Below are 20,976 nucleotides of genomic sequence, written 5' to 3' on the forward strand. Positions count from 1 at the left end.
ATGGAAATATAATTCTAGATTCTAGATGTATATTTTTAGATATGTGTTTCTCCATATGTATTGAGTTATTCCTATCTTCTCACTTTTCAGTAAAATCAAAAGATGATTTAACCACATTTAGAGACCATGAAATAGTATTAGAAAGCATGTTTCTTCTTTATTTTCAAAAGTTCATGCCATATATTTGGTTTTTAATAATAGATAGCTAAAAACTAGCGGAATTATACCTATAAAAGCGAACTTAATTTCTAAACTGCATTTAGAACTCTTCATTATTGAGAACATACTGTGAAGAACATATAGCTATATAAGTTTTTAAATATATTTTTGATAAATATCCTCGATATGAAAAGATAATGTACATGAGCAAGGACTCATACATAAGTTATGATACTGTGTTGGAAAACTTAGGTAAAGAAGATTCCATTAGGAAAAATGGTGGCTTTTTAATTTATGAAATATTTGTGTCTTAACAAAATGTCTCAACTGAGCATTTTAATAATAAATATATAGATGATGAAAGTGATACTTCTAGGCTCCTGAGAGGCTTTATCCATATAGTATTACATGCAAATGTATAAAAGTTTTCAATGCTTCAAAAATCACATTATTTTATTTTCTATTTTCAATGTATTCAGTGAAAATTATGCTTTTGAAGAAAGTGGGTGTTGGCATTGTCAAAAAAAAAAGTGTTTCCTTTTATATATTCAGTGCATATTTGGATATCAACCAGAGATCAAATTTTAAAGGTATTAACATATTTTTAAAGTAACATCAGCTGTATATATGAAAATATATATTTCATTTATGTTTTTATTCATGTATTTACTGTCACCTAATCCATAAAAGTGGGTATACTTTGTAAAATATATGTGATACCAGGGCAGGATATCTTAGACCCAACCAGCATGTTCACTTTCGAACCTGAACTCTGGGGTGTTACTGCTCTGCCAGGAGCTGATAGTCTTTTATTACAGGGAGGCTAATATTGTTTTCTAAATGACAATAAAAATACATGATTTTATGTCCGATTATTAAGCCCAAATGGGCTACGTGAGAAGTGGACTAAAATGCACATTCTCCAAAGTCAGAAAAGGAGAAATATTACACAAGGAAGGGTCAAATATGTGTTAGAAGAAACCCAGTCTGATGATTTGAACTGAGCTTCAAATAATTTCTATTTTCAACAGTTATGTTAGTTTCTTAGCTTTCACAGATCACAGCAGTTAAAGGTGTTGACAGGTATGGAATACATGGTGCTGTTTTCTAAGTGGAATTCTAATTTCTTTCATAGGTGTGCACAGTTTTCAAGGAATAATAATGCTAAAGATAATTTATTTGCAAGGATATCTTTTTTCAAGCAATTTAAATTTAAGAATATAAAAAATGTAATATTCAGTGCTTCTGAACAAAACTATCATACCATCTGGTTAGAGTCACAGTCAATTCTGAATTGATTATTGCTCATGTTGTATCAGCTAAAGGATTTGTGTCTGCAATATCCATTTTTGAACTTGCTTAATAACAATGCAATTTATGTATTTCCCTAGTTCATATATAGTTTTTTTCATGCCTAACACTGCATTTGTTCATAATAGCAGTGATATTGGGTGTGGCAGGTAACAGCTATTTTATAGAAGAGACCCCAAGGTATGTGGGGGGTAAAAACAGGAATCTTGATGCTTCATGTTCGAGCTCATTGAAATTTCTTAGCGTCAATGGTAGCAGGCTAGTGAGATGCAACAGACTCCCTGATAAAGTCTTGTAAAATGCAATACTCACAATCAATCTGAGACAAATTCATACTGAATTAGATTTAATCAAAATGAAAGATGTTCATTTTGTTTCAGTTCTTCAGTTGTCAATGTACATATTTGACAAAGAACTGGCATATTTTATAGTGCTTTTTATGTTATATATATACATATATATAAATAATTTGTATTTATATGTCATTATATGCTATTCCTTATTTTGTGAATAAAAGTTTTTGATGAATTAAACATCAAATTCATCCATTAATTATGCTTCCATTCTCAATAAATAACGCATGTATTGCTTTTGATAAATTCCACTGTTCATCAGTTATTCATAAAGATTTCATCTTTCTGGACAGAATACAATTTAGAGGTAGCAAACTAATAATGAATACTAAATGATATATTTGAATATTGTGTTCAAAGATATGTTATTGTAAACACTTTGTACACCCATGAAAGTGTGTATATAAAATATTTATGATATATGCATATACACAAATATATACCTTCTATTCATTTTCTGTATTTTATGTATATATTCTAATATATCACAATAGATAGGAAATAATTCATTTTCTAAATGCTAGCTTGTACCAAGATAAAATTAATTTCTTTTTAAGAGAAATACTTTCGACAAGAGAGACAAGTTATATTCATTCTCATAACAAGAGAAAACTTATCTCAGATGTAACTCAGTAAGATCAGAGGCTTTTATAGATTGTAAAAGTTACTACTTTCCTCAATTTCCTGACAGGCTTATATTATAAATGACAATTAAAGGACCACTGAATGAATGTGAAGGATAATAGAAAATGTTAGGTGACTAGAAGAGGAAATTAAAGAGAAATGGAATTGCAGAGAAATCAAAATGTAAGGAAAAGAGAGTGGATTATTGGAGAGAAGGCAAGTATCTAGACTTGAGCCAAGAAAGGGGAGATAGAATATAAATTTAGACAAAACTTGCTTCTGGGCATTGATTTTGTATCCTGCCACGCTACCGAATTGCTGTATGAGTTCTAGCAATCTTGGAGTGGAGACTTTTGGGTTTTCTATGTAGAGTATCATGTCATCGGCGAAGAGGGAGAGTTTGACTTCTTCTTTGCCAATTTGAATGCCTTTAATGTCTTTTTGTTGTCTGATTGCTGAGGCTAGGACTTCCAGTACTATGTTGAATAGCAGTGGTGAGAGTGGACATCCCTGTCTTGTTCCTGATCTTAGGGGAAAGGCTCCCAGTGCTTCCCCATTGAGAATGATATTTGCTGTGGGCTTTTCATAGATGGCTTTTAAGATGTCGAGGAATGTTCCCTCTATCCCTACACTCTGAAGAGTTTTGATCAGGAATGGATGCTGTATTTTGTCAAATGCTTTCTCTGCATCCAATGAGAGGATCATATGGTTCTTGGTTTTTCTCTTGCTGATATGATGAATCACATTGATTGTTTTACGGGTGTTGAACCAGCCTTGTGTCCCAGGGATAAATCCTACTTGGTCATGGTGAATAATTTTGCTAGAACTCATACAGCAATTCGGTAGCGTGGCAGGATACAAAATCAATGCCCAGAAGTCAGTGGCATTTCTATACACTAACAATGAGACTGAAGAAAGAGAAATTAAGGAGTCAATCCCATTTACAATTGCACCCAAAAGCATAAGATACCTAGGAATAAACCTCACCAAAGATGTAAAGGATCTATACCCTCAAAACTATAGAACACTTCTGAAAGAAATTGAGGAAGACACAAAGAGATGGAAAAATATTCCATGCTCATGGATTGGCAGAATTAATATTGTGAAAATGTCAATGTTACCCAGGGCAATATACACGTTTAATGCAATCCCTATCAAAATACCATGGACTTTCTTCAGAGAGTTAGAACAAATTATTTTAAGATTTGTGTGGAATCAGAAAAGACTCCGAATAGCCAGGGGAATTTTAAAAAAGAAAACCATATCTGGGGGCATCACAATGCCAGATTTCAGGTTGTACTACAAAGCTGTGGTCATCAAGACAGTGTGGTACTGGCACAAAAACAGACACATAGATCAGTGGAACAGAATAGAGAATCCAGAAGTGGACCCTGAACTTTATGGGCAACTAATATTCGATAAAGGAGGAAAGACTATCCATTGGAAGAAAGACAGTCTCTTCAATAAATGGTGCTGGGAAAATTGGACATCCACATGCAGAAGAATGAAACTAGACCACTCTCTTTCACCATACACAAAGATAAACTCAAAATGGATGAAAGATCTAAATGTGAGACAAGATTCCATCAAAATCCTAGAGAAGAACACAGGCAACACCCTTTTTGAACTCGGCCATAGTAACTTCTTGCAAGATACATCCACGAAGGCAAAAGAAACAAAAGCAAAAATGAACTATTGGGACTTCATCAAGATAAGAAGCTTTTGCACAGCAAAGGATACAGTCAACAAAACTCAAAGACAACCTACAGAATGGGAGAAGATATTTGCAAATGACATATCAGACAAAGGGCTAGTTTCCAAGATCTATAAAGAACTTATTAAACTCAACACCAAAGAAACAAACAATCCAATCATGAAATGGGCAAAAGACATGAACAGAAGCCTCACAGAGGAAGACATAGACATGGCCAACATGCATATGAGAAAATGCTCTGCATCACTTGCCATCAGGGAAATACAAATCAAAACCACAATGAGATACCACCTCACACCAGTGAGAATGGGGCAAATTAACAAGGCAGGAAACAACAAATGTTGGAGAGGATGCGGAGAAAAGGGAACCCTCTTACACTGTTGGTGGGAATGTGAACTGGTGCAGCCACTCTGGAAAACTGTGTGGAGGTTCCTCAAACAGTTAAAAATATACCTGCCCTACGACCCAGCAATTGCACTGTTGGGGATTTACCCCAAAGATACAAATGCAATGAAACGCCGGGACACCTGCACCCCGATGTTTCTAGCAGCAATGGCCACGATAGCCAAACTGTGGAAGGAGCCTCGGTGTCCAACGAAAGATGAATGGATAAAGAAGATGTGGTTTATGTATACAATGGAATATTACTCAGCTATTAGAAATGACAAATACCCACCATTTGCTTCAACGTGGATGGAACTGGAGGGTATTATGCTGAGTGAAGTAAGTCAGTCAGAGAAGGACAAACATTATATGTTCTCATTCATTTGGGGAATATAAATAATAGTGAAAGGGAAAATAAGGGAAGGGAGGAGAAATGTGTGGGAAATATCAGAAAGGGAGACAGAACGTAAAGACTGCTAACTCTGGGAAACGAACTAGGGGTGGTAGAAGGGGAGGAGGGCGGGGGGTGGGAGTGAATGGGTGACGGGCACTGGGTGTTATTCTGTATGTTAGTAAATTGAACACTAATTAAAAAAAAAAAATAGAAAAAAAAAAAAAACTTGCTTAGAGTGTCCTCTCAACATTGAAGACAAAACTCATTGTTAATAGTTTTCCCTGTTAAAAACTAAATGAGTAGTGTTTTATGTTATTTCCTTCATGCCACTTAAATCTTCAAATAAATTATATATAATCATTAAAATTCAGCTAAGGTAAGAAATGCTTACGTTACAAATATTAATAGATTTAATTCTCAGTATTTGTTTACTTTGTTCATCTGATACTAATCCTTAGGTGCGTCACGTTGCTTGACATTGGCTGACCAATACAATAACATAGAAAATGAGGCACAACTGAGGCCCTGGGCATTCATACTTCTAGCTTTTTAAAGTGCTTTGGCTTCATAGCTAGAAATGGAGGAATGAGCTTCATCACTGTGTACAGATGGAAGTAAAGACATAATGATCCACATAATCTACTCACTTCTTTGAAGTAAGTGAAGAGATAATATACATTACAATTTTCCAAAGTATTTTTCTAGAAGTTACCCTTGAAAACTAAATCAAAGGAATTCCTAAAATCCTTCCATGAGGACCTTTCACAAAGTCATAATAACACAAGACTACAAAGAGGATTTTCAATCATGACATAGAGGAAACATTGCCTTAATTCATCCTGCAGACAAAATGGATGAGAGCTGAGTTTTCTTTCAAATAATTTTCAAGAACCTGAGACTTGAGTGCTTCATCAATTTGAAAAAGTGAAGAGACACTTTTAGAACCAATTTGCAACATCAATAACTGGAGTTTGCTATAAATACTTGAAGTATATCACACAGAAGAGTGATATAAGTGTTTCCCCCCTAAAGTTTCTAGATCATTGTATGCAAAGCTTCAAATACATCATTCATCTATAACAGGCAGGTCCTCCTGAAGGATGTAATATTTTAAAGTATGAGGCAGTGATTTCCAAGTTATTCCAAACCAGGTGAAACTTCCATCTTAAACTCACAAATCTGTTCACCTCAATTACCTTTGACAATCAAAGATAATCCACATAGCACACGGGAAAACAAACATTCAAATTTTAAGTCAAAAGCCATACCTATATCATATTATTTTCCCTTAAAGACAGTTAGGTGGGGCACCTGGGTAGCTCAGTGTTTGAGTGTCTGCCTTTGGCACAGGGCATGATCCCAGGGTCCTGGGATGGAGTCCCACATTGGGCTCCCTGCAGGGAGCCTGCTTCTCCCTCTGCCTGTGTCTCTGCCCCTCTTACTGTGTGTCTCTGATGAATAAATAAATAAAATCTTTTTTAAAAAAGCTAAAGTACAGCATTTCGCACTAATTATACAGTCAGTAGTGATGACACAATTCATCTTAGAAATAGATGAATTTTTTTCACATTGATTTTTAAAAATATCTATTTATTTATTTTTAGAGAGAAAGAGAGAAAGCATGAGTGGGAGGGGCAGAAGGAGAAGGAGAATCTCAAGCAGACTCCACACTATGTGCAGAGCCCATGTGGGGCTTGATCCCACAACCCTGAGATCAGACCTGAGCTGAAACCGAGAGTCGGACACTTAACCAACTACACCACACCAGCCTTCCTCCACATTAATTTTTGTCATTAATCTTGGTTATCAGACTAAGTTTGAAGATATTAAAGAATCCATGTATTTTTATTTGAGTATTTCACAACATAGAAACTGACATCCTTTGTTTGCATTATAACTCCTCAAAGTCTGTATTCTGTTACCAGAAAGTGACTCAAGATGAACTATGTACTAAATACTTTCTTAAGTATCTCAGTCATTTCCACAGTGCAGATAAAGAATCTAGAGATCAGAAAGGAACATGGAATAAATACAAAGTCACATTAAAACTCCAGCTTTCTGTAGATATTTATATCCTACTAACTAGATCACGTTACATAGTTTTCTTCTCTGAGAAGAGCTGAGAAGAACAACTGCAAGTAATTGTAACAGATGAACAATTACAATAAGATGTATGCTTTAATTTTTATTAACATTCTAAATCTCATTCATATGGCTATTACATTCAATTAAACACATTGATAATGTTAATAACATAACTTTCTAAAGTTAAAAGTCTTTCATATGTCTATATCTACATTCACATAGTACCTGAAATACATTTTTATCAATTTAGCTCTTTATATGCCTTTATTATTTGTTCTTGATGCAGATTTTTTCAATCTAATATTTACTGAACTTATATTTACTTTGTAATACTGAAAACTTTAATGTTTTACTCAGTACCCCAAATTTTCATATGCTTGTAACATATGAAAACCATCTGCCATGTAGGCCACTAGTGATCAAACCTATTTAGCAGCAGGATTATTTTTTAATCAAGTATTTCTTCCTGTATATGTGATATTTTCTCAAATAAGTACTCCTTAATTGTAAGGTGATAACATGTGCCTACTGTAAATTCCATACTTGAAAACTGTAAGAGCATTGAATCCAATGTGTTATTTGAAATAAGGAATGGTGAATGACATGATTTGTATAAAAATCAGTTTTTTGGGCAGCCCCAGTGGCTCAGTGGTTTAGCGCCGCCTTCAGCCCATGGCCTGATCCTGGAGATCTGGGATCGAGTCCCACGTTGGGCTCCCTGCACAGAGCCTGTTTCTCCCTCTGCCTGTGTCTCTGCCTCTCTCTCTCTCTCTCTCTTCTCTCTCTCTCTCCCTCTCTCTCTCTCTGTGTGTCTCTCATGAATAAATAAGTATAATCTTTAAGAAAAAATCATTTTTTTGTCTTTCAGCTAGGAAGAACCATAACATAAAAATTATTCATATAAGTATTTGAGAAATTAGGGTGTGATAAAGGCTTGTCTAGAATCTCACATTAAATTGCGTTAAAAATGATGCAAAAGTTTGGAAGAAATGGGAAGATCCACTTCTTTTTGTATTTGTTTAAAAGATGTATACTATCAAACCCCAATAACTCACTCTTTTACTGTTAATGTTCATTTTAAGGTAATGGCAAAATACATTATTCTGGCAATTTGAGTTTTAACTCTTCTATCAGAATATTTCTTAAATTTTTAGAGAATGTTCAAAAATGTCTATTAAAATACATCAATATCTCAGTGGCTGAATTTGCCATTCAAAGTTAAAAATATATCTATTCTTTATGTTATCATAGACCATTGTGCAAACAATACAGTGAAGTTCTAATGACCTACTTAAACTCAGCTTATTGAACATCATCAAAGCATCCAAAAATAAGATAAAAATGGAAAATCTAACTATTTAGAATTCAATCTTGGAGTGATAAAACTTTGAGCCTAACATAAGTCCCTCAAAATATGTTTGAGTCTTAAATTTTATAATACCGGAACTTTGTGTTACTGAAGTCATAAACATTATTTTCTTTCAATATACTTTTAACTAATTTTAAAATATTCTTTATTTTGTGAAATAAAGGAAAAAATCTGTAAACTTGTCAGTTTGTATAAGTTCGACTACAGTAACAAATGAGATGCAAATCCCATCGGTTTACCTTTACCAGCCATTCCTCAACACCTCTCATGCCCATCCATCAGACTCTGGAAACAGCTAATCTATTGTGTGTGTAATTTTTTACTTATTTGAACATTTCATATAAATGAAATATGTGACTATTCGTGATTGACTCTTTTCACTTAGCATAATACTTTTATGATTCACCCATGCTATGGCATGTTTAAGGATTCCATTAGTTATCATGATTGAATAAAGTTTTACTGTATATGAATATATCATAGTTTGTTTATCCATTGATCAGCTAAGAAACAAGTTTTCCATTCGTCTGCCTATAAGCTATAGAGTGGAATTACTTGATCATACAGTAGTTGTGTTTAACCATTTAAGCAATGGTCAAATTGTATTTTAATTTCTCCACACCTCACCAAGACTTAGAGGTGAGATTTTGGAGAAACTGCAATACTTTTATGCTGTTAGTGGAAATGTAAAATGGTATCGCTTCTATGTAAAACAGTATGAAGGTTCCTTAAAAAATTAAAAATAGAACTACCAATGATCCAGCAACCCCACTTTTTGGGTATACACACAAAAGATTTGAAATCAGGAAAGAGATCTACACGCCCGTGTTTATTGCAATATTGTTCATAATAGCCAAGATATAAAAACAACATAAATGTCCAAAGACAGACAAATGGATTACAAAAATATGACACATACACACAGTGGAATGTTATTCATCCTTCAAAAACAAGAAAATCCTACCATTTATGACATCATGAATTTGAGGCCGCTATCTTCAAGAATGGGCAGACCTGTAAGCATGCCCTTTTGGCTTACACACTAGATGTGAAATAACTAATTGATGGTTTTAACAAAACATATTCCTTTGAACCAGATACAGCTAGAAGAGATATAGGAAATGAAGGAAGTCAGCACCAAATTAACAAAATAGGCTACAACCCCAAAACAGAAGCATTTATGCCAGTTTCTGGCTGGAATTGGGACAACATGCTACAGGAATGTGCTAAAGGGATGTACCTTGGCTGAAAGGGTGGAAAATCACCTGTTCAGATAGCAATAGATAGATAGCAATAGATAGCAATGCCAGTGGAACCACACTGCTTGAAGCTCTGGATTGCATCCTGCCACCAACTTATCCAAATGGCAAGTCCTTGCACCTGCCCCTCTAGGACATCTACAAAACTGGTGGTAATGCTAATATCCTTGCGGACCAAGTGGAGACTGGCATTCTCAAACCTAGCATGGTGGTCACCTTTACTCCAACCAATATTACAACTGATGCAGTTATTGAAATATACCCTAAACCTCCGTGAAGCTCTTCTTGGGGACAGTGGGCTTCAATCAAGAACATGTCTGTCAAAGGTGTTTGTTGTGGCGTCTTGGCTAGTACCAGCAAAAATGATCCATCAATCAAGCAGCTGGCTTCCCAACTCAGGTAATTGCTCTGAACCATCCAGGCCAAGTCAGTGCTGGCTATACACCTGTGCTGGATTGTCACAGGGCTCACACTGCTTGCAAGTTTGGTGATCTGAAGGGGAAAAAATGATCATTTTTCTGGGAAGTAGACAGAAGATAGCTTCAAATTCATGAAGTCTGGTGATGCTGTATCATTGATATGGTTCCTGGAAAGCTCCTGTGAGCTGAGATTTTCTGATTGGTTGTTTTGTTCTTTGGGACAAGAGACAAACTGGCTGTAGGTGTCATCAAAGCAGTTGGCAAAAAGGTTACTGGAGCTAGCAAGATCACCTAGAGTCTGTCCTGAAAGTCCAGAAGGCCAAGTGATTGTTACCGTTAATACCAGCTATCCTAGTCATAATTAAATGTGGAAGAATTATCTTACACCTGTGTGTCTCAATTGGTCACAAATGTTTCATTATAAAATACTTGTTAACAATAATAGTGCCTCATAAAACCTTCAAAAGGAAAAGATGTTTTGAGGAACATTTGATTCTTTTCTGTGTGTGGTAGTTTTAAGTTATTAGTTTTTAAAATCAGTATTTTTTTTCAGGGACACAACTTGACCAAAATTATGACACAAAATTTTGAGACCCATCAAAATAAAGTTTAATAGAAAATAAATAACTGAATAAAGGAAATGTCTCTCATATATTTCTTTAAAACATGTTACCAGATGAGTAGCTGAATATGCCATATTTGTGGGCAAAAATCATACTTCTTTGGTCTTACATTCTTATTCTAATACCTACCAAAACATGCTACCCTGTGGAAACTTGATAACACATTGTATTAATAACAGACACATAAGCAATTTTACTCTAATGTAGCACAACAATCACATTAACTAAATTGGCATAGAATAAAGTAATTGAGAGAGAAAAAGTACTAGTGTAGAAATAACCCAGGGCCAAATATTGTAAGGGCTTTAGATTTTATTCTGAATAAGAAAGGAAACCATTGATAAGATTTGAATAAATAATAGTTGAATTAATAAACATGTCCTGATTTGATTTCCTTAAAAGAGATTTTATGGCCAAATTTTAAAATACAAGGGAGACTCCTTAAGAAGTAATTGCTAGAATCTGTCCAAAGATAACGATGATTTGGATGAGGATTGGGATGCAGAAAATGGAGCTAACATAAGAAATACAGGAGAGGTTTTTCAGGTAAAATCAACCCTTTGCAAAGGGTTTGGATCTGGAGAGAGAAGAGTCCAGGGTGTCTCCAGAGTTTTGTCTTGGGCAAATGGACCAAATGGAGTTGACGGCTCCTGAGATAGAGAAGTCTATAGGAAAAACATACTGAAATGTGTAGAAGAGTTATATTTTAAAAGTTTGAATTTCAGATGCTTCTAATATATCCATGTATATTGGACACGCAGGTTAGAGTTTAGGGAAAAAGTCTAGGGTAGTGTTATTTGGTAGATGTAGTATCACACATGGCTGGATTGTCAAAACAGATGCACACAGATAATAAATATAACTCAACATTAAATTTTCCTAATTATTAGTGAAAGATATAACCAAAAAGTAGGCCAACTGCATCCTTATAATATTAGTCTCTCAGATCACCACAAACCCAGCTGATGCAGCTTCCACGACAAAATAAGATAAAAGCAGAGCAAAACAAAAGAACAAGACAAAGCAGAGCAAAGCAAATCCAGACATGTTTCCACCCCGTGATGAGTATTCAATTTGGAAAAAGGAATAGATAATTTGTGCATGGGGCAATTAAGTTCAAAAGAAGTAGCCTTAGTATGAAGGCCTGGTTTCTATAGTCCATTAGTCATTCACACAGGTAGACAGGCCATGCAGCTAACTTTCATTCTCCAGCCAGCTTTGACCCATAAATCTCTAAATTCCAGGTTTATTTTCAATAAGTGATATAGACAAATGGTATACTCTGCTTTCAAAAACTCTTAGGGAAGAACTGCCTCAGATAATCCTGCTGCTATAAATCGCATTGCAATATTTACAAGTAGATTTTGCTGAGATCATCATTGCCTCTTGAGTGCCCAGGAGAGAAGAAATCTGTTCTTAACTCTTTCCCAGAGTCATCAGGATGAATATAATATATGAAGCAATGGAATTGGATGTATAGTGTTTCCTACTAGAGTGAAAGTATATACAACAGTACTTCCTTTCAACTACTCTTATCCAAGTGCAGAGAGGAGAAAGCATTGGATGCAATAGGGCTTGGCACTTTTCAAGGTGAATACAATAAAAGTATATATTATTATTGGTAAAAGGATGAGAAAACAGTATCAGGCAATAAACAACCTGCTATTAATTTTCTTTGTTTACTTGCTTGTCACATTTCCTGGATGTCTGAGATTCTAATCATATGGATCTTTAGTAAGACATGACAGGTAATACTAATGATAATTAGATCCTAATTATGTGGATCCTAAAAAGAATGCCAGGGAAGTTCCAACAGTAGAGAATAATACAGTACATTTACACTGTCATTCATGTTGGATGGAAATCTCTTATTTCATGATAGACCTCTAAAGACTCCAATTCTCCAGTTCAGCACTATTAACCACAAACTTTAATTTATATTCCTTCCAGATTCTAGATGCAGCTTGATTATCAGTCTTGGTTTATAGTAATGCTATAAATTATCTTTTTATATAAAAATATATATCTAATATATTACATATATCATATAATTATTATATATTCTATAATAGTTATATATCATAATTAAATATTATAGAATACTACTTAATATTACATATATTTAGCCTCCTAATATTTGTGTGCATGTTTTAGCTAGAACATGATAGAATCCACTTCTTAAGACATGTCTGCTTCTACTTTCAAATAGAAGTCCTCCTTTTAAGATTTCACAAGAAAAAATTCTGCTTCAGTGAAAATTCACTCAACTAGATAGAAATAGCTTGGTTAACTGTACTTTCTCTGACAGGCTTTATTTTATGCTTCCTTGTAAGTGTGGCTGAATTTGAAGGCAAAATTATGATCATGTATACCAAGTCCATTTATCTACATCATATATGCAAAGAATATTGGAGTCCATGAAGATACACTTAAATTAGTTAAGAAAGAAAGCTCTGTTATCTAGGGTTAGAACAATAGGTCCTTTATTCAAATACTTGATCAGGCATGATCACATGCCACAAACGAGAAATGATATTATTTTATAGTCAATATCTATCAAGTGTCAGACCACAGCCTCATTTGGCATTTGTCTACCTTGTGAATTGCCAAGGTGGAATCAGAACGCTGCTTCCCAGGATGTCTTGCCACAAGCCAGGGCAAAGAGCAGCACATACTTCCAAAGAAGATTTGAAAGCTGTGGTGCAGACTCAGTGCGCTCTGAGCTCCCTTAGCTATATTCATTGTGGAGATTATTACTTTTTCTTTGGCAGAGATGCTGGCTGTCTGGTACTGGCCTCTGGCTTTTTGAGTATCTAGTGCTGTGCAGTGGTTCAAATAATTTTTGTTAAAAAAGAAAAAAAAAGTATGCTAAGTTTGGACATAAGTAAGTCCTGGCTGTGTGTCATAAACTTTGATTCCCTGGCCCCTCCAAAACTGTTAGCCAACAAATAACCTATAGAGGGCCCTTTCTGTTTAAGCTAGATGAAGCAGTTGCTGTGACTGAATCTTGGCAAATACAAAATAGTCACATCCATTCAATGCTGAGCAATTGGCAAAAATACTTAACCATATGTGGCAAAGGTAATTCTCTTTGTTTTTGCCTGGTATGACTTCATGTGCTGTGTCCAGGAATTAGTGCTGCTGCTCTGCTCTTGCACACCCTGAACTGTTTTTGTCCTCTGTATGTATCAGGGTGACCCTTTGCTATCATTTTCCCCTGAATTTGTCTTCCTTGAAAAATCTATTAGCAATAAATACAGTTATTACTATTCATAACCAATCTTTCCTGATGTTCTGGGTATTTTTTGTTAATTTACCTCACTCTTTTTTTTTCCTCTTTTTATTTTTTTCCTCTTGATTGGGTCACATTTATCAGATTTTACAGTGTGGTGTTATCAAAGGTATTCCATAGAATGATAACATTTTTTTTAACATGATTGTACAATTTGAAGGCAGGCTCATTTCTACTGTATTTTTTGTGATACATTTCTTTGAAAGATGTTGCTTATATTGTAAAAAAAAATCCACAAACTTTATTAAGCAAACCATATAAGAAGTTAAAACCTAAGCTTAGAAACAAATGTGTTCATTACCTACTAAAAAACAAAGATTTAAAAAACAATTCGTCAGGTGTGACAGAAAAATCATCAGGAATCAGGCATAAATTATGGCTCTCTGGATCTCAGCTCTACATCATATCTGGGAGTATTTAGCTTGATCCTCATCACTTTTTGAACAAACAATGTTTTGAATATATTTGCTAAATTCATATGACTGATTTTTCAGCCCCAATGAGCAACCAGGCCCCTGATGCTAGGAAAAGAGTTTAATAATCAATAGCAAAGTCAGAATCCTTTTCCAGATAAAGAATTACCAATCAACCGTGTCACATTTTTCTTACTAATATGCGTGTTTGCTTATGTTAATTATTACTATGTATATTTCGAGTAAATGGAAAAAAACAACTTTTTAAAGGTTTACTTCTCTGCGCAAAGAATACGTTCTCAAGTCTAGCAAATTACAGACTTAAAAAAAAAAGATTGTATTTACTTATTCATGAGAGACATGAGCATAGGCAGAGAGAGAAGAAGGCTCCCTGTGGGGAACCGGATGCAGGACTCAATCCAAGGACCCCGGGATCATAACCTGAGCCAAAGGCAGATACCCAATCACTGAGCCATCTAAGCATCCCAAGTTATAGATGTTTATTGTTTTGAAATATAACTTTGGGAAAAAAAAGAAATATAACTTTGGAGACATATCCCTCCTTTTAACAGTTACATGAAAGTCTTAATGAATTACTCTGTAACTCTGAATCCCACATAATTAAATTATTTGGTTAGTTTCCAGTAAGGTTATCCTTCTAGACAGAACAAAGAGATTCCTTTAGGGCCAGTATGTTGATCTATGCATGAAGTCCAGAAATAAAGACAGACATGTGTGGCCAACTAATTTTTGACCAAAGTGCCAAGAAAAATCAATGGGAGAAGGATGATATTTTCAACAAAGTGTTCTGAAATAACTGGATAGTGTTATGGGAATAAAATCCTGAGGCAGCACACATACTTTGCAACATAAACTATAGGCCTAAGTGTACAACTGAAATTCATCCAATAGTAGAAAATACAGGGCAAATCCCTTGTGACTTTTGCTTGGCTGAAATCATGCAGGGCATAAAAATATGATTTATAAATTATAATTTATAAATCTGATTGATAAATTGAACTTCATAAAAATTTAAAACTTACATTCTTTGAAAAAGAATATTCATACAGTGAAAATGTTAGTTACATCCTGAAGCAAAGTTTGCAGGACACACAAAGCTGTCATGAATTCTTATCATTCAGGAATAAGACAACCCTCCATAAAATTGGGTAACTTCACTAAGGAAGGTATAGGAAAGAAAACCACCAGAAAAAGATATTCAATAGAATTAGTCATTAGGGGGAAATCAATTTAAAACCTCATAGCTAATATGTTCAAAAATCTAAAAACACAACAAGAGAAACAGATAATTAAAAATGCTGGAAAAGCATTTGTAGAAACCAAAACTCATGCTTTTAATCAGAATGCAAAATGTACCTATGACTTCAATTAAGAATGACAAAGGTAAACATATACTTATCATAAAAGCAGCTATTCCATTCCTAAATATTTATGCAGGAATACATAAAACATGTCTGTCACAAAATCCTTTATGGGGACATGTTTATAGTCACCCACTCACTAAAGGCAACACTCGGAAACAACCAAATGCCCATCAACTGATGAACTGATAACTCAACTGTGGTATATCCATACTACACAGGTGGATGTGTGCATCTGTGTGTGCCTTCCCTTCATGTATTGACTATAATCACTCTATAAGTTCATGTTCTCAATAAAGGGATATTTGGATTTTTTAATTTAAAAATTATTTGCATATCAATTATAATCAGATAACTAAATCCTCTTTGAGACAATAGAGAAATAATAGCTAATATAAGTTTTAATGTACATTTTACATTATTCTAAGTGCTTAATATCAACATGTGATATACATATTTCTCCTAATGACAAATTAGTCTTAAATTTGACTCCTACCTGCTCAGAACGATGTTCTTCTAAAAGAAATACAAAATACTTTGGCTATCACCAGTATATATATATAAAACAAAGACAATATGTCAAGAGCATGGAGTCCACCTGTTTACCACTCACAGAACAACTGAGCAGAAGCAATGTGCACATGGGGTGGGGGGTACCACCACAGCAGGTTAAATATTTGGTAGCAAACATTTACAGAGTAAATAAGAGGCAAATCCTACGTATATATAGTGTTAATATTTGACATTTAACATGAATGTTAACAGATGGGCTAAATGCCCTCTGAAAAAAAATGTGGAGCTGAGGAGACCCAGAGAGCCAAAATTTACACCTGATTCATGACCATTTTCCTTTCATAGCTGGAGAGTTTTTAAAAATCTTTATTTTCTAGTAGGTAATGTGCACATTTGTTTCTAAGCTTGGATTTCAGCTTATTATATAGTTTGCTTAATAAAATTCCAGATTTTTTTTTTTACAATATAAGTGCCATCTCTCAAAGAGAAATGGATCACAGAATGAAAAAAGAAATGCAGAGGAGTATGTCTTCCAATAATATATTGTCTTATTCTGCTAAAAATTTATGTGATCATCCTGTGAAATACTTTTGACACCACCCCACTATAAGATCTGATAGAGGTGACCGAGATGAAAAGAGTGTGGGAAACAAGCAAAAAAATACCCAAATTGTAAAGAAAGATTGGTTACAAATAGCAATAGCTGTATTTACTGCTAGTAGGTTTTTCAAGAAAGACATCTCAGTACCAGAGTTTAGTCTGAGTTCAATATTGCTTTTAGTATTGTTTGTTCCTGAAACTGCTAATAATCAATGCTTCATATGTGTAGTGGATGCAGTGATAATATACTCCACTGATTCCTTTTCTACTTGAGGACCGCGTAACAGTGCATTAACACTAGAAGGAATAACTATGCTCTTCTGGAAGGTATACCACCGAATTTAATGCCTATTTTCCAAGCCTTAATGTTCCAATTAAACAAACAATTTTCGTTGTAAGGATCAGGGTAAAGTCTCCTTATTTATACCTGTAATACAAGTCTATGAGGTTTTCATTGTCTACTTTGGGTATTTTCAAGTGTACCTACTAACAGCCTACCATAAAGCAATGGTTGAGATGATGAGAAGCTGACCAACTCACATCAGAAAAGAAGTGGTGAAAAGAGAAGACAATAATTCAGTTGCTGAAGGTCACAGATCCTTTAGTTTATACTCTCAGAAAAGACCACTTTGTATCTTAAATCATTATCCACTCTAAAGAACTATATTTTAATGAAAGCAAAGAGAAAGTAGATAAATATTTTCTGAATTATAAACAAATCACCATGTAATGTGAAATTTTGAAAGTGTATAATATTTTTCCCAATCGACCTTCCAAATCTGATATCTGATAATATGCAAACATCTGTAAAAATGTTTTCCATTTCCTCTGGTGATGGTGCAATTACACAATAGAAAGTCAAATCTGAAGTGAATTGCATTGCTTTAAGGAATACAATTTTCTATTGCACGTAATGACATTGTTCCTTTGTGTAGAAGGGAAGAGTAATTATCTTAGACTAATTTTAATGCATGTTGGTTCAATTAACCAGACAATATATGAATTATAGTGTTAATATCCATGGGAAAAGTAAAAGTAAAAAACAATGAACAGTTGCGTTCTTGCAAAACCTACGGAAATACCTCTTTGTGACAATGCAGGTGGTATAATACTGCATACAATCAAATTTTTACTATACAACATTTTGGAACAAAATTGAATTCTGTCACATATGGTAGTTCATTGTATTATGATCTGCGACTCTCTATGGTGTAAACCACATTTCCAGATGGCAGAAGTAAATATGGACTCCCCATGATAAAAAAACACTAGGCAATTTTAGTTTTGGCATAGTATATAATTGCTAAACAAAAAACAAAGACGAGAACAAAGAGAAATTTTTGGAAAGTTTATTGATTGCTTTTATTATTTCCTGACTCAATAAGTAACACATGCTCATGTGGAATATTTTGGAAAACGGAAATATTTGGAAATTCTTTGAAATAGACATAAAAGTGAAAATAACAATGACCTTTAATCACACAATACAGAACATATTGTGAATGCATGCATTTTCCGTGTTTATGTGTGCTGCCTGGGCATTATACAGAACTCATTCGTATATATTTATCATAAACTTGGAACTTAATGAATAAAGGTTTTATACAATAAATGTTTGCTAAATCATATCATATAGCATTTGAAATGTAATTTTGTAGATGAATACTATATGCTTTCTTTATAGTAAAACACTTGTCAATAATGTAGGTAAAATTATTTCTACTTTATAGATGACAAAACCAGAAAAGTAACTTACACAATGTCATACACTAGATGGTAAGACTCTCTCCCCAGTGCTAGTTTTCTTAATAACTACGCTATAACATAACTTGAATAAAGTTGTATAACTAGGTCAGGTGATACAAAAATTGCTGAACTAGGTCCCAAAGAGATGATAAAACTGTATATTCTGTATAAGCGATAAAAAACAAAGTTAAAAATTATTCTTTAAAAAATAGAAGTTTAACATTTTTAGTTCAACCAGCCATTTTTATAATTATTATTTATTCATTTACTATACACTACATATGTAGATTTTTCTCAAGCCTTTTAGAAGCTACTGATGTAATAGAGATATTCCTTTTTTGCTTTTGTTTTTTTGTTTTTTTGTTTTGTTTTTTGTTTCTTTGTTTTGTTTTGTTTTGTTTTGTTTTGCTTGTGATGCTTGCTATAGCCATGCTATAAACGTGCTTTAAATATAAATTTAATTTTAGTATGTTTTTCAAAATTTTAACTTTCTAACTTGGAAAAAATCACCATTTTCCTTCTTGAATTCTTCTATTGTTTTTATATTTAAGAAGTCCTTTCATATTTCAAGACATTGCAAGCATCTCCTATTTTCTTTAAAGGTTTATTCATTTATATATAATTTATTTATTTATTTATTTATTTATTTTTTAAATCTTTATTTATTTATGATAGTCACACAGAGAGAGAGAGAGGCAGAGACACAGGCAGAGGGAGAAGCAGGCTCCATGCACCGGGAGCCCGATGTGGGATTCGATCCCGGGTCTCCAGGATCGCGCCCTGGGCCAAAGGCAGGCGCCAAACCGCTGCGCCACCCAGGGATCCCTATTTATTTTTTTATATAAAGAAAGATCTTTATATGTTTTACTATACCATAGAAGAAAGGTCACTTACTTTTTCTTCTCACTTTCCTTACTATTTACATTCTAAAATTTGGTGTATAGAATATGTTCATTTCAACCAAGTGCCTTTTCTAAATATAAATATCCATGTGAGAAAGAGAAGAAAATGTCTAAATGTAGAAAAGAGAAATAATGTTCTATCAATGAGGTAACTCAAAAAAAAAAAAAAAACAGGATCTCAGGTGTTGTGAGCAATATCAGTCTAATATATATATATATATTTGTAGTTGAGAATAAGACAAGAGGAGAAGAAACATATTTGAAAGGCCACCTGAGAATTACTCAAATTGTATGAAAATTAGAACTCACAGATATAAGAAACTCAATAAACACCAAGCAGAAGGATTCACTCTTCTGAATATCAAAATTAAATTCTGGTGCAGATTCCCCCCACGGATGAATCTATTAGCCATGTGTCTTCCTATTCATCCTTCTAAGTACAGATAAAAATTATGTATTTTATATGTTATGCACATAATTTATATATAACTAAACATTCTATAACATAATAACAGGAAAATATTATATATATATATATTTTTTTTTTTTTTTCATGAGAGACACAGAGAGAGAGAGGCAGAGACACCCGCAGAGGGAGAAGCAGGCTCCATGCAGGGAGCTTGATGCAGAACTCCGTCCCAGGTCTCTGGGATCACACCCGGGGCTGCAGGCTGCGCTAAACCTCTGAGCCACCCGGGCTGCCCAACATTTTATAATTTGAAAATAAAAAGCCTGGTTTGTAAAATTGACAACCACAGAACACCAAGGCAGATAGTGCCCTGGCCTTTTATACACTCCAGACTTAGAGTTGAAGATGCCAGAAACCCAGAAGCATCAGTGAGCGCAGACAAAAATATAAAGATGAAAAATAAATTAAAATCTGCTTTCTCTAGTCGAATATTGGGGAAAGGGAAAGTAGAGGAAAGCAGAAAACCTTTAGGTAATAATTGCCCCTACTCCAGCCAATCTCCCCTGCCCCCACAAAAAATGTCCTACCCCCACCCCTGCCAGCAAAAGTTAGTTGAGGACCAGTTGCAAGGAGACATTAATGAGGCATACTTCACTGGTGTGGTATCAGGCAATTCCAAAGGGGAACGGGACATTTCTTCCTGTCCAATGGTAACAAGATTCCCCCTCCCTAGACGCATGATATTACTGGAGACTATTTGAGGAGCCTGACTTTCAAATCCAATCAGCAGCAATAAGGCACCTCTTTCACTACTCCTCTGTGTAGTGTCAGAGGAGGCTGAATGGAAGACAGAATTTTCACCACTCCTCAGAGGTAACTAAGTCCTCAATCTCCATGTTGTTAATATAAGCCACATGGGGAGCAGTGACAAGGTGACCTTTCTCCTCAAAAACAGGATATATCAGTAGTGGTTTAGTAAGAAACAGATTTTTGACCCATTTGTCAGCATTGAAAAAGTGCATCCT

Source organism: Canis lupus, chromosome 1 (assembly GCF_003254725.2).
Source record: "Canis lupus dingo isolate Sandy chromosome 1, ASM325472v2, whole genome shotgun sequence".
NCBI lineage: Eukaryota > Metazoa > Chordata > Mammalia > Carnivora > Canidae > Canis > Canis lupus.